This window comes from Falco cherrug, chromosome 4, assembly GCF_023634085.1.
Source record: "Falco cherrug isolate bFalChe1 chromosome 4, bFalChe1.pri, whole genome shotgun sequence".
NCBI lineage: Eukaryota > Metazoa > Chordata > Aves > Falconiformes > Falconidae > Falco > Falco cherrug.
Window position 1 is genome coordinate 8,460,425 of NC_073700.1, and position 27,978 is coordinate 8,488,402.

Genomic DNA, 27,978 nt, shown 5'->3' on the forward strand with positions numbered 1-27,978 from the left:
CAGTAATTTGTTCATTAAATAGTGTGAGCAGTGTTCCTGCAAAGAACAATTTCTTTTTTAAGGTGGTGTCTGATTTTAACTGTCTGAAATTGAGATACTCCAAATTCCATATATTCTTCTGAAAACTTGCGTGGAAATAGAAATGTTATTCATTGAAGATCAGATTGGTTGCATTGAGTTATGAAAAAAAGAGGGAGAGAAAAAACCATTTGCCTACTGGGCTTGTGCAGGAGTAAAAGTCAGAGCCACCTGTTTAATATTACCTGTGTCTGCCCTCATGGTTCCCAGAAATTATCCTTTGGTCTTATGATTCAGGTTAATCTGACAGTTTTAAAAAACCCAAACATTGATAATTTAAAGGAAGTGTCCAGTTTCAGTCACTCTTTACCTCCAATAGAGGTTCTAACTGCCCTTTAGGAGGCATGTGGTATTAACTGGAGAGGTTTATGATTTGGAATAATTGCTGGTGTGTTTTTTCACTAATCATACAAAATACCAGGCTTGTTATCTGATGGATTTGTGTAAACCAAGGTCAAAAGAATTTTTTCCCCAAACTGGTCTTTGCTTGGTCTGCTTACAAAATGGAGCAGTACTTACTTCTGCCGGTTTTTTCAGTTCATAATATATAGCAAATGACTGGTGATGAGTGGGTTCTTCAGCAAAATTCCATTAAGTTCATGTCCCACGCACATTCTAACTTACTTCCAAACGTGAGAACCAGTACTTTACCTTGCTGTCATGTGTAACCCATTGTAAGTAGTGAAATTATTTATGCACACAATGGGACCTTTTAAAACTCAGGGTATGATTCAGCTTTTCTTGCATTAAATAGTACTCAAGGTGTAATTCTGTTTGTTTTGATTATTAAATGGTTATTGTAACACTTGATCAGAATGACTCCATTTTTAAGTAACCTACAAGGACGTGGTGGTGTGACTCATCCTTATACTGAACTATTTTTAGAAAATATTTATATTCTTACGTAGTACTGAAAGGAAGTGTACTCCAGTACGTTGACAGAGGAAAGAGTAAGTCCCTGCTCTGGAGGTGTTCTAAAGGTATAGATTAGGTAGCAGTTTTTTTTCTCCAGTGACTGGCTTCTATGAAATTAGAACTTTCTAGACCATGTTATTACTGAATGTGGACAAGGATGTAAGAGTTGGACATGAGAAATGAAATGCAAAGAAACTTCAAATCACTGTCTGGTTTCAGGTACATACATTTTCCGTACTTAATACGGCCACTGCCAGTGCCCTTGAGCATGTTGGTGGTTTTGAGGGGTCCTTTAGATATGTGTGCAGAAATGAGAGAAGACTTGTTGTTCAACTTTCTATATAAGACCAAATTAGAAAGTGAATAATGTGGTAATACAGAGATGGAACTACTTTGAATATGCAGAGATTTGGGATTTTTTTTATGTGAATACTGGCTTACCAGGTGTGTTCCGGTACCAGTGGTTTGGTAGGAGCGTATTTCTCTGCAGTGCCATTATCCTGAAAGCACAAGCTTTTGGGTGCTTTTTCTCGTTTTGGTGTTGTGCTACCTTGTGCTGATGTTTTTCAGAACATTGAAGCTTTTACTTTGTCTTAGTCTGTCATTGTGCTGTAAATTAAAGATCATATCATAACAGGTAATGAAAGAATATTCAGCACTTACCTACATTCCATTCTGTACAATTTATGAGCTTTTCTGCTGTGTAAGATTTTGATCTCAGTATTCCCAAATAAGGTAGTAATATTTCAGAACTGGAAGAAAGTCATGCTGTAAAACATACTCACAGAAATAGTAAAGTTGTCAGCAGCAGCTTCTAAAATACGTCTTGTTAAATATTTTAGGATTCCATTGTGTTCTCAATCATTTCCTTAGAAGGGACTGGGATCACCGAGGAGAATGTATAACTTTTCTTTGAGCAGCGGGTCTGTAGTCAACAAGAAGTAGTTTGAGGCTGCTGACCTTCTAAAGTCCTGCTGGAATTCTGTTTAGAAAGTTATTCCGTAGCTGTAAGGAGGGAATTTAGAATCCTGATGCATGAGAATAGAGGGGCCGCTGGGAGCAGAAGGCGATTTACATGTACCACGCTTTTCCTGAGGGTGCTCTGTTAGCCTGCTGTTTTAAAGCAACAAACTTTAAAAAATGATACAAATAATTTCTAGGGACAGGTAATTTTCATAATTTTCTGCGGACTTTGCTGCTGGGCAAACCTCTGGAGATTCTTACTGTTTTTTCATCACACCAAGCTATCAGGAAGGTGCTCACATGTGAGCAGATCTTTCTGGTTATTTGTACTTGGGCGTTTAGCTAGTAACAATAAACAACATTAGAAACTCAACATTTTAATGGTGTGGACATATAAGTGAAATTGATTCTGATAATTTATAAATTTTGTATTTGTTTTTGGGTCCTTGGTAGGTAGTCACCTGTTTTACTGAAAATATCTGCATTAAAAGGTTTGTTTCAAAAAAATATATAGCTAGAAGAACTTCATTAAACTGTAGTAAAGATGAATAAAATTTAATCCACTAACCAAAGCATGTCCTGTGGTTTAAATAAAATGAACTATTGAAAAAAATAAGCAATACTTTCAGGCCATTGGACATAAATACTGATGCATTAGTATAAGTAGTTAAAACTAATTTGGCTTTGCATTCTTAAACGCCCATATCCAGTCTCCTTAGCATGAATCTAACATTTTTTAATACAGCTTTTGCTAGGTTTAAAGAAAATGTCAGTAATGTTTAACCAAGCTGCAAGTTATTTCTCAGTGCACTAGAAACATATGATTATTCATCATGCATGCAAAGAAAATTGTTTCACCAAAATACTCTGGTGCAAAATTTGTTTGGAATGAGATCATGAAGCGCGTGCCACTGGAAGGGCTTTTTTTTGTTGCTATTGTAATTCTGTTAAATATAGTGAATATAAAGCGAAGAACTCTGTTTGGATAAAGTGGACCTTTTGCTTAGCTCTACCTTGTGAGGTTAGAAGATTGAACAAGATTATCTCCGTAAACTACAGGTATACCTGTAGGAGCAAAGAGAACCTGAAAGAAAGACAACTTGAAGACAAAAATAATTTGGTCAAAATCTTAGTTTATCTAATTTTTCCTTTCTAACTGGGCTGTAAAAAATCTTTCCCATCATGTTCTCCTAAACTTACTAAAAGCTAAAAGGCTTCTGAAAAAATACTCCTCACTTTCCTCCATCAAAAAAAGGTTCTTATATTTATAACTATCGATAATTCACTTCCCCTTCAGTTACTGAAATGAGCTGTGTTAATCTCTGCAGTCCCAAAGAAAATCATAATCTGTGAAAGCAAATTGCAGTGCCTTTTTCTTCCCTGGAGTACTCCTGTATGCATTGCTATGCAACTAGTCCTAATCCAGTTTGTTCCCATTATGCATTAGATCTCATGACTTCGCCTAGTACAAATTACTGCCTGTGAAATTATGGTAGGCTTGCTCAGGTTTTCCGAACTTACTTCTGTGTAGGCTGATTTAGTTTTGACTGCTGTTAACTGTGTTCGTTCATAAAATTTTGTTTTGCTAATCATATTCTTGCTAGTCTAGCTAGAGATATTGTATCCTCTTTAACCTTAATTGCATCACGCCTTATTTTAACATGCAACTCTTTGCTAGTCTTGTAATTCATTCCGTGTCTTTTTAGACAGGTCATTGTGTGTCTGATTTAAAGTACCTAAGAACATTTTGTCAAGATATGTCAATACCTACATATAATAGGACGGAAAGAGCTCTGGATAAGCCATGAAACACTTGGTCTGTATTACTACATTTTTTCCATCCAAATCCTAAATGTCTTAATGTGGGAAGCTGAAGCTATACAAACTCTGACATGTAAGATGGAAATTTTGACCAAGTGGTATAAATAAAGTTATAACAGTTTGACAAGTATCTGACTATTTTAAAATATATTCTAAAAATCTTGATGGGGTGCCCTTTGCTGGTTGGCATGCTGCTCAAAGAGGGCAGAAGGGAATTTTATGTTTTTGGAATTGTCCAGAAGGTCTGTTTAGGGTCCTGTCAGAGCTTTTGACCCAGCTCTCTAGTGAATGACACAAGTCTTGAGTATTCACTCCTAATACTTAAACACGGTTTCGTGTGTTGTGGTTTTCTTCTGACAAGTTTACATAGGGTCTTAGCCAAGAAAGAGCTGAGGTCAGAGATAATGTTTTGACGGCAAAATGGAGTTACTAAACTTATTAAAGGACATTTCTTTATTCATAGATTAATTTTTCTTCTAGGTTGATTGAAGGGCACTGCTTTTTGGCCTGAAGGAAGGGAGAAGCTTTTATTCATTGAGCTGAATCACTCTCTTGTTTTAGTAGCTATAAAGTCAAGTCTGATTATGAAACGTTTCCCTAGGTTGCTGTGGCAGTCATCGTCTCAGGCTGGCCAGAGGAAAAACCAATCTAGGCTTTTGTCATATGGGAGATCAGATAATGATGATTTCTGGGTTTATAGCTCTGTTGCTGTTATTGGTAACTTCTGTGGTCCGATGTTCAAATTCTTGGAAGATGAAATCTGGTATCAAGCTAGCTTTGCTTTCATCTTTTTTCTTTGTGCTGAAGTTAAAGGATCCAGCTCTTGATACTTCTTCAGTCATTCCCCTCTAGATGAAAGGTCTTCAGTTATGGTTTCCTGTGTCATTTTATTTTTTTATATGGACTCTACATCTTCTGAAAACAGCTTCCCCCCCAAAGATAGAATATCTAAGACTTTACCTGGATGAACAGTTTTTAGTGTTCTGCTTGCTTGAGTATTGCCTTCGTTCTCCAGCGCGTGTTTTTGCTGCTTCATTGTGCTGGTGTAACTCTGTGTACAGCTGTGGTGTGAGACAGATGAGCAAATGTGTGTTAAAAGGCCCTTCCCCACAATTTTTAATAAACTTTTCTTAGCTAAGTGGATCCACATACACCCAGTAGTTGCTTTCATGTAGTTGAAATGGTGTTGCCTTTGTGAGGAAGAGTGGCAAGATGGAAAGAGGGGAAGAAGAATGCTTGGTTTAGTCCGGTACCGCTGCTGGGAAAAAGAGACTTCTGTGTCCTTCCCTGAGTTTCTTACCTTGTCCAGGCTGGACCTAAACCCATTAGTATTTCATTATACATAGAACTAATGTAAAACGAGGAACTGTGGAAAACCTAGCCTTTAAGTCAAAGTCCAGTAAAATACAGTTTGGTTTAGAGGCTGAAAGTACTAAACCAGGAATGCTGTATTCACGTGGTGTAGCATTCTGAACTCATGTAAATTCCTGTAGCTATTTTAAGTTTGCTATTTTTTCAGTAAATAAACTTTTCACTGATGCTTCGTGCAGTGCAGGTATTGTCGCTTTGGCCTACTACGGCTTTTTCGGGTTTAGGCATCATCTGACCTACTGTAGCTGTCAAAAATTTCTATAAGCTCCGTATTACATGCCATGAATAATTGAAGAGATACACAATTATGGGTCATGTCTGATGTGAGTCAAAGTTTTACTACTGGGTGAATTGACATGGATATACTGTGAATTTATAGCCTCAGCCTCTAGACTTGTCTGTTTTGAATTTTCAGAGCAGAATTTTAAGGGAAGAACACATTTAGCAAACCACAGGGTCTTGTGGGCTCAGACCTTCCAGCTGTGGATTTCTGAAGTTTGAATGAATACATGTGAAAAGATTGCAAAAATATTCCCCAATGCTATAGTAAAACCAATTTTTTAAGTCCTAATACTTTAAAGAAGATTTCAGAATTCTGTTTTCTCCTCTGTGTCTTTAAGTCTTATAGGCTAACGAGTTGCCATTTGGAACTGGTTGTGGTGTTGGCAGTTTGATCAGAAGTGCATTGTAACGGTTGCTTCTGTCACTGGAAGAAGTACAAGTACTGTGTGCAGTTGTATAGTTGGTACAGTACTTGGAGTCACTTGACAAATTAGCTGCAAGAGCGTACAGTATTTAGGCACTTGTAATGCTTCACTGCAGGGTGGTTATGAAAATGTTTAAGGAAAAGGTTACCAGTTTTAACAGATGTTTTTTTTTTTCCTTGTATAGTGTGATTTATAGAATGAATGAAATGACATCCATTCTAAAGAAAGTTAAGGATGTAGTCTCAGTATATGTTGTACAGTTTAGGGATGGGAAGTCTTAAACTATGTTTTTAAATGTTGGCATGGTTTCATGATTATTTTTAATGCACTTTCTGGTAAATTGTGGTAAGGTAGCATATAAACATACTAGCACAGCGAAGTCTTTGTCATATGTAGGTGTGTGATGCCATATTAGTAAATGTTTGCTTGCAAATTAAATGGTAAAAGAATTGAATTTCTTCCATAACTGATGAATAGAGTAACTACTTGCTTATATCTTCCATGTAAGGCTGGTACAGCATTCATCATGTTGGTATCTAACCATCTGCATTCTTTATGGAAAGTGAATTTATTGCTTGAAGCAAACTGAGCTGCTTTATCTACAGAAAGATACTCTCCAGACAGTCTTCATGAAAGTTGTCAGATGTTTCATTGTGACCCTCAAGTACTGTAGTTACTGTTATCTACTTAAAACTTGGTCTGGCTGGGCAAGTGATTGAAGACAGATATTAGGATGGATTCTAAAGAACTTGACCTAAACTTTATTAAATTGATATACTGACATTTTTTCAAGTTGGCAAAAATGTAAGGATTACAAGGTTTCTGCCATGTGATCTATAACGCAGGGCAGAATTCCCTCAGCATACCAAAAGGATTCAGCTCTTTCCTTGAATTCTTCTGTTTTCATGCTTGGTAGAAGAAACAAAATAGAGAAATAGTTGTTATGATTTACAATGTTATTTCCTTCTGTAAGCGTACGTATGATCCTTCATTTATATTAAAGGTCTTTTAGCTGTACTGAATATTGTCTTCAAGTTATGATAGACTGAATCTTTGCACGGCTAAATGCAGTGTCTAAATTTTAGCATATATTATATTTACATTAATATGTACTAACTAGAAAATAACTTCATCCACAGTCAAGGGTAAAGTTAGAGGGTGTTAGCTTTTTCTCTGTTCCTGCCAAACAGATTGTCCATCTCTTTGTTATGTGGACACACACGGTAGGATTTGCTGTGAGTATACTGGTTGGTTATATTATAGGCTACAGAAGAACATTCAAAGAATTCAATTTCAACCACTATGCACCTAAATTGAGTTCAAACCAATTACTGAAAGGGGAAAGGATTTATAGCCTGTTATAACCTATCTTCAGCTATCTTTTACGGTTTTAGTCTTCTGCTAATCTTTTCTTACATGAACTTTCTGTGTTTGTTTTCATCCTAAAATGAACACACACAGGATTTTCTGACTTTCTGCCCTAACCTCATTTTCCTGCCGAAAAACAAAACTTCATGTAAATCTTTATGAAAAGAGTGTCAGTGATGTAGTTTTATTGTTAACAGCATATGGAAGCTGCCATCTCACATGAGGGGGGAAACCAAGGCTTATATTTTTGCTTTTAAAGAACAAAGAAATTCAATACAGTAGTAGGCAAAAATTAAGGAAATACAATTTTATTTTTTAAAGAAACATTCATCTGCATCATATTGGTGTGGCAAGAGGAAATTCCCTGTGCTAGGGACAGGGCATATTGGGGCAGGAATAACTGGGATACAAATAAATAAAAGCTCTGCATTTACATTTTCAGTTTCATACTTCTGCTTTCTTCCTCTGCCTCTATATATAATGGCATAGCAAACATATGGGACAGCTCCTCATGGATATATATTTTAATTTTCTCCCTTACAATCCACTATAGTTGGCCAGCGTAAACATGTCAGGAAATACAACCAGGTCATACTGACCTACTTTGTGTTTGAAGGGCGGGAGAATTCTTTTCTATCCTTGTACTATGCTTTAGATGTATTCGGAAATAAGCCCAAATTGAGGGGATTGGTTTGAAATCTCACTTTCTCCCCACTTCTCAGAACGTGCTACTACAAGGAATCACTACCACTTCCAACATCTAAAAAGTGTTGCACTTTCTATTCTCTGCTGTAGCAATAGTTGGTGTTACATACATGCAAACTGTATTACAATATGTACAGACTAGTCTGTGCATACATATTGTCTGTACTATACAGGCTGTATATTATCAATATACAGACTACAGGCTGTATATTAAGCTAAGCTGCCTTTTAAAATATTAAAGAAAATGAGATGCATGTAGGATTTGTCCATAGCAGTCTTTTAGCTGGGCCAGCTCCAGCGGAGTGGTGTCAGGATGGATTCCTGGTCTCAGGTTGCAGTGCCTGGTTTCATCCCTCCATATATTCTGGTGGTAGGTGGAGAGGGTGTATTTCCGCATCGGAATCTTAGATGCTGGAACAGAGACCCTAGACAGCCAGGATGCTGTAATTTATCAGACTACTTTATTTACTAGTCAATACCAGGTTTTATGGTGCTATCAAACTGCTATGTCTAGCTGGTATACACTGAAATCAGAAATTTAATTATAGAATACAAAGGGTAGATTTAAAGCTAGCTAGCTTGGGCGTTAAGATTAGTGCAGCTGCGGTGTCAGTGACTTCACTCTACAGACTGCAGGTTACTAAGCTGTGCTGATGTCTTGCTGCTACAACTTTTAAGACTACTAGTACTCGGATTCAGTTGACACTAGTCTACTTATTTATGCTATGGCTGCTTTGCTGTTAGCACTATAGGTAAAATATATATGTTAATAAGATAAATACATCTCCACACATCTGTCTTTGATGCAATGAAGTTTACAGTATATGTGTATTAATTACTTTTGACTCAGTTCAACTAATTGAAGAAATGTGATGAAAGTCTAGTGGGAGTTTAGAAGTAAAATATCTGTTGTGATAGACAATCTAAAATAATTACACACAAAGTGATTGCAAAGTATTTTTCTTCGGCTTAGAGCAAACAGTAATGTGACAAAGGCAGGAGAATGCAGTAAATGTAAGCAAATGTGGTCTATTATTTATTACCTTTTTGCAAAGATGTTTTGCACTGAATATTTGTGGAATTTGGTGAAACTTGGAAGTAGAGGGGAAAGCAGAGAAGTAAAGAAGCCTGATATAAGTTTGTGTCTTCAATACTTTTTGTCTTCTATGTCTTTAGCATATCAAATTAATTTCATTATCCCATCACTGTAGTAATATTTTGCCGCCTGACTTCACACTTTACCTGACTTGTAGCGTCTCAGGTCCCCAAGGATGCAGTGCTCCACATGGCGAACGGCTGGGGTTTTTTGTCTGGAAAATAGCCTGGAATGTAGTTGAACTAAATTATTGTGGCCTTTTCTTGAGACCTTTTGTGCTTTTCCAGAGGGGAGAATGGATGGTGTCTCAACACATAGTTCTTCAGAAATTAAAATATGCCCTATAATTTAATCTTATTTGGTAACGCGTCTGTGCTGCCCTCTCTTACGTAATGAACCAAAACCTGAGGCATAAAATGTTGTTAGTACTCCAGTATTCTTTGTTGTTAGGTGTGTTAATAGTTGCAATAATCTATAGTTTAACTTTCAAATTACTACTTTCAGCTTGATTGGGTAGGATTGGAATGGTGCTGTCTGTAGTGTTTTTGTTAGCTTTTGGAAAAGCAAGTTCAGGTGAAAGGGTACGCTCGTTCAAGAGAGAGACAAAGAACAAATGACAGCTTTTCAGATGATCTGTGTTAGTATACACTATAGAAAACATACAAAAATGAACAGCTACATAGCATAGACCCTGATAATCATACTTCTGGGAAACTGCAAATAAAGATTAAAAACTCCCTCATTCTTCCTTTTGATATGAACTATTTTTTACAGAAATGTGGGATTTTTCAATAATCCCAAGGGCTGGTTGCCTGGCTGACTTCGCCGTGCTCTTCTTGTTGCTGTCACAGAACCTAAATGACAAGTATATAGCCTGGAGACCTAATCCAACCATATTTTGTAACAATAGTAAAAAGGCTTTGCATTTGTCCAACATCTTTCATCCAAAGAAAACATTACTACAACAAAGTATCACTGGATACTTTCCAAATTCTGGATTCAGTCCTGCGCCTTTTGACTTCAACTGTAGACATGATAAATACATAACAGCACGGACATCATCAAGGCTTATGTAACATGGGAAAGGACAACTTTATGCAAACAGGCCAGAATAATCTTTTTCTCTTCTAAGAAAATTCATGTACATTTTAAGGATCCCCACTCCCAGGAAGGACTCCCCACGTGTGAAATGTTATGAAATTCTATATGTTTATAGAAAAAGGATAAATGGTTAATGTGCCCTACTGAAATGGAAACCTGGGGTGCTTAAAAAAAAAACTAGCAAGACATTATGAGCAAAAGTGATTGGAAAAAATTACGTTGAATTTGGTGAAATAGAAGAAGTGACAATTTTGACCCTGCAGTAACGATTTGAAGGTAGGGAATTTAGAGAGAGTCACTGAGACACATATAAGAAATGAATATTTTTAAATTACATAACAGATTTATATGCATACTTTGCCACCCTGTGGAAATCGCTTTCTGACTGAGGGTAAATTAATCATCCTCTTTCGAATCAGTTCAAAAAAATAGGTGCAGAGGAAGGATAATAGGGTGAGCGTGTAAAGAAAAGTTATTTCGTAAGAGGGAACCGGAACAGCATGACATTTTTCAGCTAGGAAATCGAAGAATGAGAGAGAATCTCATGGGGGGAACATGAGGGGGAGAGAAAAGCTGCTTAAGCTAAAGGATAGTGTTGGCACAAGATCAACTTGGGTATCAACTAGCTGTGAGTAAAGTTACATTGGAGATTAGAAGAGCTTTCTAAGCATCAGAGGGGTGAGATATGGGAACAGACTTCCAGCAGGAGTGAACAGGACATTAATGTTTGTGGGATTGGGTCCCCCAACTTCAAATATTCTCTACATGCTCTCAACTCTGCTGCAAAAGAGTACAGCCAAGAGTCAAGAAATAAAATAAGAAAGAGATGCAAATCTGAATCTACTGACATAATAATAAAATGTCTCTTGATCTACCCCTAAACCTAATAAAGTGCTAGACTGTTTATTTTTTTGGTGAAATTACTGTACATAAATAAGCCTTAGAACATCTGCAAAAACATGAAATACCCAGAGTTTATTCAGAGCAGTTAGTTGGCACTGCTGGTGCTTCTCATCAAAAACTTTGAAATTAGGGATTGATGGATTATTGAAGTACATTGAGAGTCCTAAGGAACTCACCCGCTTCAAATAGCTGTAGTCTCTAAACGATTCATTAGTAGTGCGTGTTTTATTATCTAAATGTATTTTTACTTTCTGGCTTGTTCTTTATAGAACAAGAAAAATAGTATTTGTAAAGCAAAAGGCACTTTCTTGAAAGGCCTGTAGGTATTTCATTATGTATCTACTTCTTGTAATGACAAGGGATCAATGGCAATGATGATACTGGAATGTAATTTTATTATGATTTTTGAGCTCCTTTCTGAAATGATAAAATTTTTGAAATATATAGATTATTGATAACCTGTGAAATTAGGAATAAATGATGTACTTGGGCAGAAGTGCTGAAATGTCTTACACAGAGAAGGAAACTGATGGAATTACTGTGCAGATAAGACTGAGATGGAGAACTGTTTTAAATGTATTTCATGTTTTCATTCCTTTTGATCATATGTTTGGTACAAGAAGAACCATCAAGAGTGTCATAGATACTGGCATAGGACAAATATTATATAGTAGTGTGGAAATATTAAAATGTGAAGTGTGTACCTGTTTTGAAGAAAAAACTAGATTTATTTCTGAAAAGCCTTGAGTAATGTTGAAAATGTAACAACAGTAAAGTTTAATCATAAATAAGAGGAGTAAGAGGAATATGGCCTTTTTATTTCAGTGAAATCATGCATTTTTTGGGGTTTTGAAATCCCTTTTCTGTTGAAGAGTAGGACTAAGTCTTTCAGCACACTTTTTCTGCAGGGATCATAGGAATGTTTTATGTAGCTCTACACCATATACTGCTGTAGGAAATTACACAATTGCAGGATGCCTCACCAAAACTAAGTAACATTTTTAGACAACAGAAAAATAGATCTTTAAAAGAATCGCTTCTATTTATGCCTGAAGAGTTGTTTTCTGATGGTGAATCTGGAGTCTTTCGGTGTTTATTCTCCCAAAATTCACATACTCATCTAATTTATTTAATTTCAGTGGCTTTACTACTGACTTACGTGAGAGGAGAGTCAAGGAACTGATTTTGTTGTGGAGCAGTGTTCTGTTTCAAATAATTGTAACTTTCAGGCTGATCTGCCTTTCAAAAAGCAACAAATTATTCTAATTATTGTAGAATTGAAGCTGTCTTTGCGTTCCTGTTTTTGTCATCTTCAATGGTTTAATATTCAATTCTGAGAGTCATCAGTGAACCTTTGTATCATAAATGTTACCATTTGTTGCTATGAATAAATGAAAATTTGTATTTTGTATTCCCATAAGTATCTGTTAGAAAAAACCTTAAGCTTTTAAATCTCAGCTAAATTGCCACTTGTTAATTGTGGCTCAGGTACTTAACTTTTGAATGAGAGAAGTCAGATTCTTGGTCAACCCAACAAAAATAAAACTAAGGAATTAAGGTTATTCTCTGGTCAACAAGAACTTCGTACTCTCCCCAGTGTTTTTCGTGCCACTTTTTCTTGTTTGAAATCTTTCACCTTTTAACTACATTTCCAGGATAAACTAAGGATGCAGATTAAAAGCTTGTCATTTTCTGTAAACTATATTAATTATACATGGAGAACACATGCATTCAGTGCTTTGAAGAGCTTTTTTCAAGTGTGTAGCTCTGCCAAATGTGTGTGTGTGTGTGTGAGGTTTAGTCTTATACTCTGCAAAAAGCCAAATGACTAGCTAATATTTAAAAAGGAAATGGTATCACGGTTTAAATATCAGGTGTGAAATATATGATCATGTTAAGAATAGATGCTTATTCCCTGGCATGGTCAGTACAGATTTTAACATTCTGAAATAAATAAATTGTTTACTATGTGACGTTGTGATTCTTAAATTGTCATATTTAAGTACTAGTGAGAAAATTAATACATGCAGGCCAGTTGGTCATTATGTAGTATGTTGCACTCTGGATTACTGCTTTTGAATATGGCCTACATATTTATATAATTTCAGGACTCTTTCTGCTTCCGGAGTAGGCAGATTTTAGGTCATAATTTTTAGTAGTCTGTGGGATTTTTGGAGATCATTGTAATGGTAATTATTGCTGCATACTTCTGTGAGATGGCTTTATTATAATGTATAAGGCAGAATTTGTTGCTAATATTTTTGCCTATTTTCTTTTTTAAAAAAAACCCAAAACCCCAACCCCAAACAAACAACAAAAATCTCCAAACATAAAGAAGTTCAGATGCTTAAAAAGGATGTGAACTAAGCCATGTAATACGGCTGAATTTCCCTGAAGGAGGAGGAAGGTGTCAGTTACGATTAATGTGAACAACATTTATGGCCCTTGAGATGTGACCTCTCGTTACAGTAAATGTGACAGCATGAATTACTTTCAATTACAGTGAACCACATTCAGCTACATTAGTTCTGACACACCTCACTAAGAGACTGCTGCTTCGATAGCTTTAACCGAAGGAAAAAGAGGCAAAACTTTTGAGTGCAAATGTGTATGTCACTTGAGCAAAACCACTGGATTCTGACTACGACGTATTACTGCCTCAGGTTTTACGCATTTCTATTACATCATTTGTTATTTCCACTGGCACTTTCAGGTTTACGCCTTGGGCACTGGAGAATATGAAAACCACCTTTTTAATATGCCATGTATAATAAATGTAAACGCTGATTATTTTTTTTTAAAGATTAGATGATTTATCAGATTTTTTTTTTAATCAGATAGTGACCTGCACCTTTACTTGGAACTATAAGTGGGTTTACTAGCTATCAGCATGTCCTACTTGGTGTGGCATAACTCCCTTTAATGTTTATTAACTCTATCAATTTATTCTTACAAATGAAATATATTGCAACATGGGGTATTTATCACTTGGCAGAAACCGTTTTTATAATGTCACTACTTTTTCCTTCAAGGTTCAATTATCATGCTTCAGTTTCTACCTCTAAGCTTTCATAGAAAATAAAAGATGCCCAGGGCAGAAGTCAACCTTTCACTTTTGCTACAGAGGAGATGCCATGTATTTCACGCTGTGCTAAGTATTCTGTCGAAACATGAGTAAAACAATGCCTTTGGCAAATCATAAGTTAGAAATAGCACTAAGCAAAAGAAATAGCTTTAATTAAAGCATTTTGTTTCTCTTTGAGGACTTGATTTGCAGAGTATTGGGCATTTTTTCTGCAAAGATGAAGATTCTCTTTTCAAATTGAAGGGATTGGTGTTGGGGAATCACATTAGAAAACTTGCCATGTAAAACTGCCACTTAGCAAAAGAGAACAAAAAATGGTGGCTGCTTAGTCCAAAGTGATTCTGAATGAAGGCAGTATAGGGTAAATTACATGTAGTCTTCATCCCATGTTAAGGGCTAATTTTCAAACCTTGTTTTTTCTGGTATTTTCAGCAGCTGTGCAAATTGTGAAAATTGTGCAATATTTGCAAATGTTTCAATAGCTATTTTAAAACCCAATATGCAGTATAAACATATTTCCATATGTCAGCAGATTCCAGGCTATTAAGGTACAAAGATTTGTATTTTAGTTGATATACTTACTAAAACTTAAAAGAAAATAAGAAAATTCTTAGAGCTTTCCTCAAATCACTGAAATAGTGGGAGTCTAATAGAATTTTCAATTTAGCTATTCTGGTTGTGAAGTGTCCTCACTTAGGCAATCAGATTCCCTCGAAGTGATAAAGATTCTTCTTTTTTCCTTTGTGCAACAGTGAATATTTAGGGGCTAATCTGAGTATCTCCATTGTAAGCAGTAAATTTGATACCAGAGAGATAACACAAATGGTTTAGAATAGGTCAAATCAAAACAGGAGTTGGTGGCCCAATCCTGATGTGCTACCCGCATGGACAAAGCGGGAGGGGTTAACAGATAACACCTTAGGTTGGTAACAGTAGGTTTTCTCCTGCATCTGGAGGTGACGCCTGCTATTAATTCAGTAATTTTCTTCATGTATTTAACAAATGGTGGTAGTTCATGCCATCAAACCTCTTGGAAAAGCTTCACAACTAACTCCATGGAATTTATTTTCTGCTGTTCATGCATTTAAGTCCTCACTCATATGTACTAATGGTACCTGACTCATTTTAGTTGCAAGACATAAAATTTGACTTTTTGGCTTTATACGCCACCTGAGAACTCTTCCTCTATCCTCAGCAAAATGGGAAAGTCTGGATGGACTGTCCATGTGGGCCAGGTAGGCTGAGGGTCGTTAGTAGAATAGTCAAGTTGTGTTGTGTATATATGTAAAAGCATAGGAGTGTCAAATATGAATTCTTGAGCACATTTATGTGGAATACATGTGAGATGAAATTAGCCTAGCTTCGGGGGAATTCCTAATGATCACTGTTTCATTTTTACAGGTATTGAAGTACCCAAAAGTTGGAAGAATATAGGGCTGACCATACACAAACATCTTCAGCACCTTTTTTTTAAATTTCTATGCATATAATTGAAGGAGAAAAAACTTTGTTTTTGGCTTTTGGTTTCTGTGAATTGTATCTCATGAAAATAATAGGGGTTTTTTTCTTGCCTACTTGGAATTAGTAGAGGCTCCTATTCTCTTGGGGTAAAAGCCTCATTTTGTCAAAAGGGAACTAGCAACTCTTGTTCCATGTAATTACTTCCAAGAACACCATTTGTAAATATGCTCTAGGGACTATCTCACTGAATAGGTGGGAGAAAGTCACAGAGACTGTGACATTTTACATCAGCTGGAGAGCAGTTTTGTAGGTGGAGAAAAAGCAGATGTTGTTATACTCACTGTCTTACAGTGATGATGGAAGTGAACTTGAAACAGTGACAGAGCGCTTATAAATATATTGTTGTGGACAGGGAGTTCTCTGGAAATCAAAACTGATATCCCAGATAGGGGAATAAATAAAAAAAAGACTTAGATGCAGTTCAGATGGGAATAATAAGAAAATAATCTTCCTGATAAATAGTGTTCTGTGTGGAGAAGTGGAAAATGAAATAAGAAATTCAAAACCTAAATACATCTCCTGGGCTGCCAAATGGTATAGGAATGAAAGGAAGCAAATTATCTTGCATTGTAACTTTGAAATTACAAAGATGCATTTAGGAGCGTTTGGGACTTTAAAGTACTGCTTACTGCCTTTAATATTATGCTGGCTATGTGATTTAAAAAAACCCACATGCATAGTTGTTTGCAGAATCTGGAACTGTAATTGTAGCAGGCACTGGAGGGGCACTAACTAATGTTAGTAACATTCTGAAAGATAGCAGGAGAACTGATTCATCCGTAGAGAAGAAAGAAATTTGGCTTCGGGGCAGGCAGGCTCATATTTTCCTTTCTATCAGAAGTTGAAGATTTTTATCAGTAGGGTTTGATCTGTACATCACAGGAAGTGAACAGAAAATATTTTTTCAACTTTATTCAGTTACTTCTTTTTTGTTTTTACTGTGGCCAGTTTTCCTAATAGCTTAGCATTGACTATTGGCAGTATTCCATGTGTCTGTTTCTATCAAAATTAGTACATATATTGTTACTTTGTTGAATGCTTTTCTGTCGTGGTTAGAATGAAGATAAGAGTAAGGCTTCATGATGGCGCTGTTAGTAGAACCCAGCTAAATGTGTTTTCATTTTTTAATGAATTTCCAGAAGAGTGAACTAGTATTGTACCTGAGCGCAGCTGAAATCAAAACAGGTATGTCGCTGATCTTGTTTGGACTGGGTACAAACTGGTGTTTAGCTGTACTATTTTATTATTTTCCTTAGAGCCTCTTTATATTTACAGGGAGCCATTCCACTGCCTAATATTTCTCCTTGTTGTACTCAGTTTGCAATGCCTGTCCACGCTACTATCCTTTTACTTTAGGCAGCGAAAGGCTTTCATTGAACAGTCTTATGACAAAAGTACGTTTCTCCTTGCACTGGTATTTTCCCTACAGATCTGTATTTTCTTGATTATGGAACAGCCAGAGCAACCTGGCCCTCAGACGTGTAATGTAAATGTTCTGGTGTTCACTGAGCCTTCTGTTTGAGTTGAAAGAATTCTGGAGGGTCTTCCCTGTCATAGTTATACAAATACCTACTAGGCACACAGAATGGGAATCTGCCTGCATTTTATTGCTGTAGGGAAATACCAATTTCTGCAGCCAATTTAACTTTTGCATATCTGGAATTTACTGAAAGGTACTATTTTATAACAAAGTATTTTATTAGTGGACGAGTTTTGATTCTTTTTATTGATTGAGGCATTACATTTTTATTAGACAGTTCAACATTTGATTCAAAAACAACCACAGGAGAAAAGTACTAGGAAGAGCTTGTTCAGCAAAGTGAGACAACCAAGGGTAAAGTTGTGCTTTAACATTTTCGTGGATATTGCAGACCATTTTCCTGTCATTTCGGGATAAAAGCAATTTTTTTTTTTTGTTCTTCACATTGTTGTTCTGAACAGTGTCTATAAAGAGTATTCTATCCTGCCCTCTCCTATAGTTGAAAATTTATTGCATTAACATCACTGCTCTTAATGTTTTTATGGTCTATGACTTCTAGTGTTCTGGCAAGTTGTCTGCTCATAAGTAATGCAGTCTTCTAGGCTAAATTTGAGTGTTATCTTTTATAGTGCAGTACTGCATATTACCTACTAACAAATATAAAGTAAATTAATGTGTATCTAAGTAAGTAAGAAACCCTTTCTAGAAGAAAAAAAAATCCAAGGAGATGGTAGAGCATGTAGCATGTCATTACCATAAAGGCATTGTATCTTTCACGGCGAAACACGTTACTTACCAGTCATGCCTTTTCCCCCATATTAGCAGTATCATATCACATCACGTACTGCGTTCAGTACCTTCTGTAGGAAATTCTAGTGATGGTCTGATGTTAGCAAATATTAAACAAGGAACTAAGGAAATACATATTTCTCTGATCAAATTTCTTAACGTCCTTATCCAAATATAAGGAGTTCGCATCCTCTAGTACTCTTTAAAGAACTTGTTGATTACTTTTTTTTTTATAGTACTTTAATTCTGTAGCTGGTCCTGCTACAGCAGACCCAGTCCTGGTCATAGAAGTAGACTGACTGCTCAACAGAAGCAGACGATTTGAAGAAAATGTTCAGTTCTTGATCTTGCTGGTTCGCAGGAGACAGAAGACCACAGGTGTAGGACATCACTCTCTGGTTGATAACTGGTCTGGGGTTCTGCCACTTAAAACTTGTGAAGGATGACTGGAAAAATTCCAATAAAGCGATAGCCTAACCGTGTCCTCCTTTCATATTCTGAGACTTCAGAGTCAGACCCAGACACATGGTAGGTACAGAGCTTGTTTGTGTGTTTGAGTTTTTGAAAGCTTTATTCGTGAGGATTTCTGTAACTTTCTCCACTGTAGTGTCAATTAATAATAATAATATTAATAGAAACCCAAACCCACATAAAAGAACAAAACCCAAATACACCCCCACCCCCACCCACCCACCTCTCCTAAGAAACACCAAGTTATTAAGCCTTACATGATGGAAGTTTCTATCCTGATAAAGGTATTTAGAAAAACAGACTGTCACATTGGGTAGGTTTTTAACAAATCGTTCTGTAGTTTTTAAACTGACAAAGGCAAAAGAGCTGCTGTAGTTATCTATCTGGGAGATTAATGAGTAAAGTTCTGTAATAAAACTATTCCATTGGTTTTACCCAGTTCTTTTGTAGTGAAAATGGAAATTAGATTTGCAATCAAATGGATAAATCTAGGGCAAAAAACACCTACTCAATGAATATGTCATTGTTCTGTTTTCCAGCTGACACCATCAGTGCAGAACATAACACCAAACCAATCTGTTCTCAATATTGTTTTGTTACTTGTATTTTTTTTTATTTAACAGTAAGTCCTTGGCATTCTTAAAACACTGCACTGGAACAGTATAAAGCTGTGAATTAATAGTTAAGCCAAAAAAGTTACCTTTTTGGTCTTCTCCCTTCCTTTTCATTTGGGGTGCTCTATTCCTTCAAAGCAACTCGAAAGGTTGCATGAAGTATCTCCTGGAAAATAATCTAGCTGTAGGAACAGACTTCTTTGGAAAACTCACCTACTGAGTAAAAGCTGAGCACAAAGTGATCATTAACTGGTATGTGAGAGTGACTCTCTTGTATGTTTCAGAACTGTATTAGTCAAAGAACAAAATAAACAGGTTGGAAAGTGGTGAAGCACTCAGAAAATGGACATGGGAAAAAGCACATAGGCTTCAATCCAGGCTATTGCAGTATCACCTGAGTAGGTTAACTACATTTGCATGACAGGTTTTTTTTTTTAAGAAATGTGTATATATTATCAATATATATATATTTTTAAACTAGTTAGCAAGAAAATGCATATGTGCTCACAGAAAACGTGGGGAACGCTCACACAGGAGTATTTTTAGAGCAGATTTTTTTTTGTATGTTTCATGCTGAAATGCATTAGAGTTTGATTTAATTGGTGAGATTTTGGTCTGGAATTTTTCTGTGTTAAGAAAAAGTAATTTATTTTGGCTTTTGGAGATTTTTTGATTATTTTTTTTTTTTACCCACCTCGCCCCTGTTTTTTAGTTTATTTTGGAATGTTCTGGGAAGTCTGTATCTAAGAAACACTTGTTGAACACAAAAAGTGGACTTGTTACTAGTCTTGTAACTTGAAAGTTTTCCAAGTTCCAGCATGTATGAAAAGAATTCAATAGAGCATTTAGTGCTATCAGTGCTCCTGTCTTTTCTGCTTGTGAGTTTCTGCATGGTCAGAGGTGGATTTATACAGATTAGAAAATTCTCTTTGTTTATGAATTCTCAGAAATTTGAAGAGGTTCTCTAGGTATCTTGACACTTGGTAACATTCTCACCCCCCAGTTTCTAGCCAAAACCTACTCTCTTCTGTAAATAAGTATATAAATATATATATTATATAAATAAACCTGCTAGCAAGTAACAAGTTGTATTTAACATTAATGTTGGTTTATGACTAGATGCAGGTTTAATTCATCACTTTACACTGACTCTAGTCAACTATTAAGGTAAAATTATGTGACGGTGTGGCAATATACATAAATATTGTCTCTTCTGCTTCCCTTACTTTGCTGACCTTATTTTCCTGAGTATCATCAATTAGAGCAGCAGAAAGACACCCAAAAAATTTGGATTCTATTCCAGTTATATTCTTTATTGCTTATTTGGCCTGCTTTCTGTTGTGCAATTCAGATTCTTTGGCATGTTGTTCTCAGTCTTCAATAGGAGTTGTAGGGATTTAGGATTGAAACTCACATGTTACTACTGCCTATTAGCATTTTTACAACTTGCCTTTCACACCTTGCAAGTATACAGCCATTGCAGAGTGATTGGTTCGTTGTGCCTTTCTTGATAATTTTTCAGTAGGTGGTAAATTGGTGGGGGGTCTGTTACAGTTCATTATTTATGAGCAAATTTCCAAAATCATGCCACTTACCTTATTCCTTCAGAACAACATGAAACAGAGTCTGTGCCTGTGTAAGGGTATGTAAGAGAGTGCAAACGGTGTATTTAATAATGTACATAGTGAATTGGATATGTCTGTTGTTTGCACCTAGCTGTTATTCAGCAAAGCTCTGTGTTGCCTGTCAGAGAGCGGAGAGAGGTCCATCTAAATGTAGTAGAGAAAAAAAACTAGACAAAGAACTTGGATTTTTCCTATTTAATGTTACGAATGTAGAATATGTATTTAGCATATGTACTAAGCAGAGCATTTACATGAAGAAAACCAGCATGGATCCACACCGATCCTGTAACTGGTATGAAAATTTGTCATTGAGATGCAACATTTTCCTGTCAGTACAAATGCTTATTGACAGAAGTGAGGTGTTTCACTGTATCTCCATTATTGTGTTCTTTAGAACGTAGAGTGGAAGATACACGATTAAAATTTGAGAGGCAATCACATTCAAAGATGAAATGCAGGTCTGCAGTGCATTTAGAGGAAAATGATTACAGGAAGTAATGAAAAAAGTAATCAAAGTGTAAAACATGATCTGCTTATCTATCTCTGGCTGCCAGGATCTGTCAGATGAAAGTATAGGCATTACTGCTACCTAAAACTCTCTTTGAAGGTTGAGATACTATTTCAGTGCTCTAAGTTATTCAAATGCTACTTCAGACTACATTGATAAAAAGGGACCTTTAAACACGCTTAATCTTAATTACACTTCAGCGTATAGCTTGCACATCCATTTTGTTCATTTGCTGCGCTCAGTATTTGAGATGTCCTATTGCATATCATTTTCTTGCAAACAGAAATGCCTGCTTGAGATCTAGAGGGTGCAACTGCTACTAATTGGGGCTATACCGAGCTGTGAATTCACAGTTCAAATGAGATTAAAAGATTTTGTGTCCTCTGGAAAGAATAAATATTCTGTGAGTGGGATTTCTTGGTTTGCAGTGGTACTGGGAATGTGAAATCCCTTCAGTTTTATATAAAACTCGTTTAAGAATGTTTATTATGTTGTAGCATCTACTTATTTCTTCTCCTAAATACAGAGTTTGCATTTGGTATTGACTTAAGTATCAGCTTTGCTGTCAGAGGTACCAGTGCTAACTGCCAAAGCATCTGAAGCTGTGATAGTATGATGGTGTCCTATAAAGAGCCTCAGAAGATTGGAGATGTTTCTGGGCCTGATGCCAATTTTCTGCCCAGAGTTACCCCGGATTTTACATGTGAGCCAATGCATTCATTTCAGTTTTATTATTCCAGACTTTTGTAACTAAAGCTGAATTTCTTACAGTTTTTGTGGTAGTTGCACATTCTTGAATTTACAAAAGTTTGAACTGTGACTGCTGGGTAGTATCATGAAGGTTAGGAAATGTATTCTCAAAGCTTCCCAAAGCGGGCTTCTGAATGCATAAAAACATAAGTTAATATGTGAAAGTGGCTTAGCCACATCGATACTTTTTCCACTAAACCTTTCCAGTTCTGAATTTTGGAAAGAACCACTCAGATCTTTGTCTACACTTTTATAGAACTTTTTTTTTTTTAAAGCATATATACCTCGATGGGCTGCCTTTTTGATAGAGTTATTCAGCAGTTACTCTTTAAGGAGGAATGCTACTACTCAACTAGAAACACAGAGGTAATTTAGTCAACAGAAGTGGAGTCCATATGAACAGTTTAATGATTCTTTAAAATCAGGACACAGTCTGTGTCCTTTTCCTTACTGGTTTACTAGTCCTTGGGAATTCTGAGGTCTGTTCAACTCTCGGTACTCAAAGATGTGGGGGTGAGGGTGTTCTGGGAGTGATTTAAGGTCAGGGGACATTGCTGGTCAAACATAAACCGGTCTGATTTACACGGAATGTCATGTGCACTTGAAGTATGGAAACAATATCTGTTGGCCCACGTCTGTATTGAAGTAGTATAAATATGGGTATGGTAATGATACTTTCTAAAGTTGCTGCAGAACTGCTCTGTCAAAAAGCAAAGCTGTACATACAGGAACATCAGTGCGGACATCTGACATAGTCTGGAGCAGCAGTTGTATTCCCTCAGGTGGATCAGGATTGATCAGGAAGGCACAACGTAATTTACTTGGATTCATCAGAACACAAATCCTTAAAACAATGTTTTTCAGAGTCTCCCTCTCTTCTTTGCTGTTATGTATCTAAAGCCATAGTTACCCAATAGTTATCACTGAATTATTGAGTGATAAATAATTCTAATTCTTCTAATAAAGAGGACAGTAATTTCCAAGCCTAATCTAGGAGGTAAATTATTTCATCATCTTTAAAAGCAGAAACAAAGCAAAGCTTTAGTACTGTTTTCTTTTTGCCAGGTATATGGATTTTACATTTGTTTCTTTTTCTATATTGGAAATCTGCTATAACTGGGAATAAATAGGTTTACTTTTTTTTTTTTTTTTTTTTTTTTAGTATTACTGTGGTGCCGCTCACAAATGATTTTCAGGGTAGTACAGATATATGATGTGAAAATTATATTATATTTTGAAATGCAGAATGCAGTTACTTTTCTGTCTTATATATGCTGCATTTTCCCAGTGGCAGAATTTGAAAGAATGGCTGTTTGTCAAAAAGATAAATGGTTTTGTATGTTGTCAAGGCATCAGTCACACATTGTATTTAATAGCACATGACTGATTATTAGTCCCCAAGTCACGAATGTCAAAGTGTATGGTGCTGCCTATGTGTAAACTGCAGAAAGTTGATCTGTTTGGTTACTTCACTTAATTTGAGTCACTTTATCTGCTAAGCAGTTTTCACGCTCATACGTTTATGTTACTCTGGATGCAAAAATGTGTTTCTCCAGTTAAGATACAATTCTGATCTCTGATGCCCAGTGAGTAGAAATTAATATGAGAAGGCTTAATTATATAGCATAATAGATTAGTTTTTGCAAATTAATGACTTTTTATTTTGAAACAATTATCTTGTGAGACATCTTAAGTCAAATGCAGAGTTTTGGTGCATCACATTACGACATGTAACAGTATCTTTGCATATTTTTCAGAGACTGAAAACATGAAGATAATAAATGATGACTAATGTACACCATCTGGCTGGGGGGGGAAGATTTCTTCCTGAGCATCAGGGTTTCTGCTAAGCTGATTTACTTAAAATAAGCAAGAAAATGCATTTTTTTCTGAGAAACTGAAGTTCTGATGACTTCACTGAAACTCAGTGGGTTTTGTACTCTATGATCAATACCAAAGTCAGCCTCCCTGGTCTCTACCACAAAGGCAATGTATCTTGTCAGTCCTGTTTTTGCATCATATATTCAGAAAAATATATTTTTCAGCAAAAGATTGCTGAGACTTGAAGATTTGAAGCAATGTTAACGAAAGTGTTAGCCTTGCAGGAATCAGCTGCCTGTAAAGAGAGATGACCCAGCTCTGCATGACATCAAATGAGTGAAAAAACTAGTTAGTCTAATGCAGCCATAGGATTAGATCCTTAGCAACACAGACATATTTTTATGCCTCATATCTTCTTTAGATTTATGGCTGTCAGTCTTTTCTCTGCTACTTTTGTGATGCAATATAGATCTAAATGCAATAATAGATATTAAAAATTATTACATGCAGTTTCTAATTAGCGCGATTTCTGAAGACCTGACATTGTCTTCTTAGTTTCTTTTAATATGGATTTTGTTTTTCAGGCAGTCCCTCAGTCTTATGTATTTCCTTATTTGTGGTTTGGTTGTCTTAATTATTAGTGTTCCTACTTTGATTTTTAATGAAACGAAGTATTCATTTAAAGATTTCAACTAATTTGGACAAAAATAAGATGTGCAGGGGTAGTTTCCCAAACTATAGAGAAAAAGAAAGCAGGTAAATGTGCACATCATAAACTGTTAGAACTGCAGTCTTCAGTCTGTATTTTTAATTTATCACTTGCTGCCTTAGATTTATTTTTAGTCAGCAACCCTACCTCTACAACTCTTCTGATAATACTGAAAATGGCATGATATATTAAACTTTATTTACTCTTGAGTAATGGTTGCTTAAGCTCTGGACATGCTAGGTGATGTATGGCCTACAGATGTGTCTCAGTTGCAGAGGCAAAAATTGATGTACATAGTGACTGGCAAGAAGTTAACAAAGTGCAAGAAGGGACTGCCAGTACCTTCCTGAGGGTGAGCAGGTTGTTAGCTTTGCAGTTTGTGTTAGAACATCTGTTGGCTGCCTACTTGAAAAAAACCAGTCTGTAAAGAAAGCACAGCCTGTACTTTGAATATTGTTAACTACTGGGCCAAATCATTCATCTGGCTTCTGTGGAAGGCACAAGTTTAAAAAATAATAAAAAAAAAGAAATTGAGTGTGTGAGAACATGGAAGTAAAAGAAAGCAAGGAGAGGAGGAAGGGAGGAAAAATGAAACACTGGGGAATAATTGGCCCTTGGTTGTAGCTGTATAGAAATATCTGTGGTGGTGTTCTCAAGGTTTTAAAGAAATCATGGCTCTTGGATAGCCCAGTGGCTATTGTTACAAAGCATCTTTCCCTTGTGCCATTGGCTCTGTTAATAGCATCATCCCTGATTCTATCTTGTATCTATTATGAATATATGTTTCTAGGGGTAAATTCTGGAGCCAGGCATGTATATGCTTTACAACATTGAACAACGATGGAAGGAAACATATTTCCATCCTTCCACGGAAAGTAAGGAAAACAGTGTTACGTAGAATGGAGGAGCTTTTATGTGTTGAATGTGTTGTGGGTGTAGGTAGTTGTACAGGCTCTTAATCTGCTTTTACCTATGGTCATGTAAGAATTATCAGAATAATAGAAATTACAGAGCTGTTAACTGAGAGGCCTCTGGAGGTTACCTAGTCCTTCAGCTCCTAGCAGGACTGTTGCCAAAACTAGATCGGGTCGGCTGTACGTGCCTAACTGCATCTTCAAACCTCCTGCACTGAAGCTGCATGTTCCCATTCTGCACTACCCTGCTGATAGAGTTATTTCTTAACATCCTGTAAACCTCCAAACCTGCAGCTTGTGGCTGTTCCCTCTTATTTTAGCATGTGCTGCTACTTAGCATTTGGCTTCAAAGTCTTTTTAACCCCCCTTCAAGCCGTTGTAGCCTGCTGTTAGACCTTCTCGTAGCCTCCTCTTTGATGGAGAAGAGATCTTGCTGGACAGGAGATGTTCCCTTCACTCGGGTTTACACTTTCTCAACACCCTTTTTGAACTAAGAGACCCTGAGCTGTAGCAGTGTTGCAGCCTCAAAGCTCTGAGTAGAGGTGGATAATAATTTCCCTCTACCTACTCGCCATACTGTTCCTAATACAGCCCAGTATGGGGCTTGTCTGATTGACAACGAGCACAGATTTGATTTGGTGCCCACTGCGGCTTCCATGTCCTTTCTCAGCCCATATCGGTATGGGATTATTTAACCTGAGGTGAAGAACTTAACATTTTTGCTCGCTGAGATTTATGTGGGTTCTGTTGGTCCAGCTGTCAAGCTTTCCTGTGGTCCATCTGTTAAGTGACACACACTGACCTTAAGCCCACCACTGGGTTTAAAAAAGGAGCTTGTCTTACATTGCATATTATTTTAATAGACTGTTTGCAGTACTCCTTAGGAAATAAGAAGCAGTCCTGATTCCATAAAGAGAAATAAACAGGAACAAGACCAATATTTTAAAAGATGGAAGCTAAGTGATAGGGTGTCAGATTTGAAGTGATTAAAATGTGCAAGGGTGTGTGGCCATTAAGCAAGTTACACTCGTGCTAGGGTTGGTGCCTAGCCCAAGTAACAGGAGAGCATTAGAACATTGTTTGAAGGAGAGCAGTGAACGGCAAAGATGCTGTTTAGGATGGAGTCTGGTAGGTGGATGGGGTGGAATTAAGTTACATATTTGCCTGTAATAACAGGACGCTGAACATGATGACCCAGGAGGTCATCTTGGCCCAGGAGGTCCCATCCAGTTCTGTGTCCTGTGTTCCCTTTACATAAAAGAAGCTGTTGACATTTTGCATATATGAAACTTACCTTCTTTTGTCTTACCTTTTCTTTTACTACTAGGATTTCAGTATATATTTTGCCCATAGCTAATGCCAACCGTAATATTTTTGTCTTCCTTATGTTGTCTTACATTATTTATCTTTCTATATCTAAGCTGCAGACTTGGTTATATGTAGGGAGACAGAAATAGCTGTTATTGTGAAATGTGTACATGGTAGGATTTACTTGAATTTAAGCATTTTTGCAGTATGTTTCTCGGGAATGCTGATAATTTGTATTATTGTAGTCTCTGTGGTGCTCTAACCAAAGAAATCTGGTGGCTTTTGATGCATAAACCATTCACGGTTTTCTTCTGCGAGGCTACTTCACTCTTGTTATCCAGTAATTGTTCCAGTTTATTGATGATAAATGAACAGGTAAGTGGAAGGGACAATTTTGAAAGAAACGTTAGGAAGTATGAGGAGAAGGAGGATGTCCATCGGCTTCACTGGGCCAGAAGATCACATGAAAAATACAACACAGCTGAAGAGAAGCTGTCTTGGCTGAATCTCTGCAGTGTTTATGAAGTGTTCTCAAAGCAGAGGAAAAAGGCAGGAGCATGGGATTGAGCTGAGCAGGAGATGAGATCCAAGAATCCTTGCTTTGTGCTAAAGAAAGCCTTACCTCTCATAGCCATCCGAGGGTGCTGCTTGTTGGGGATGAAGACCTGGAAAGGACCATGTAGTTTACTGATAAGCCTCTACATTTATGAAGTTGCCAGTGTCACATTTATAAATACATTTATCACATCCTATACATAACCAGCCCTAAATGGCCTTTCCACAAGGAAAAGAAACCAAAGCTTCCCAAACTGAAGACTTTGCACATGAGAATGTAAAGAACTTTGTTTAAATTGCAAATGATTATGGTTTGACTTTTATTTGGTTGTATGTGGAAGTGCCAAGCTGTGTAACAAATAGTGAACACATAGTTTTGTGTGTAATGTCTGTGCTATATTTGAGTATGTGGAAGTAGAAGATTGCAATCCTTACTGAGCAGTTACAGTCCATGTAATTAACTTTGTGTGGATGATTTCTGAGGGTAAAAAGAATAAATGTGTTAAGTGATCTGTTTTGATAGTAGTGACTTGTACAATTTATCCAAACCAAATATGTTTTTACTTTAGAAAGAAGCAGCCACAAAAAGCATTATCCAATTAGCTAGGAAAAAAAGATTCAATGTATAGCTCTATTTAAAATAAGAATCTTGGTAAAATGAAGAAACCAATAATGTTTAAAAACAGCACTGAAACAAATCCGAAGTTGGAGCTTCAGTGATACAAGGTGGTGATATATTAACTTAAAATTTCTTCAAGCTTTTTAGGGTGATTTAAAGAGGTTGATGATGTGGAGGGAAA

At 36.5% G+C, this 27,978-nt stretch overlaps 1 protein-coding gene across 10 annotated transcripts in view; it reads left to right on the forward strand.

Moving 5' to 3' along the window:
• Positions 1–27,978, forward strand: part of CACNA1D (calcium voltage-gated channel subunit alpha1 D) — a 235,437-nt gene that overhangs the window by 77,967 nt on the left and 129,492 nt on the right. The gene's annotated exons all lie outside the window — the stretch shown is intronic.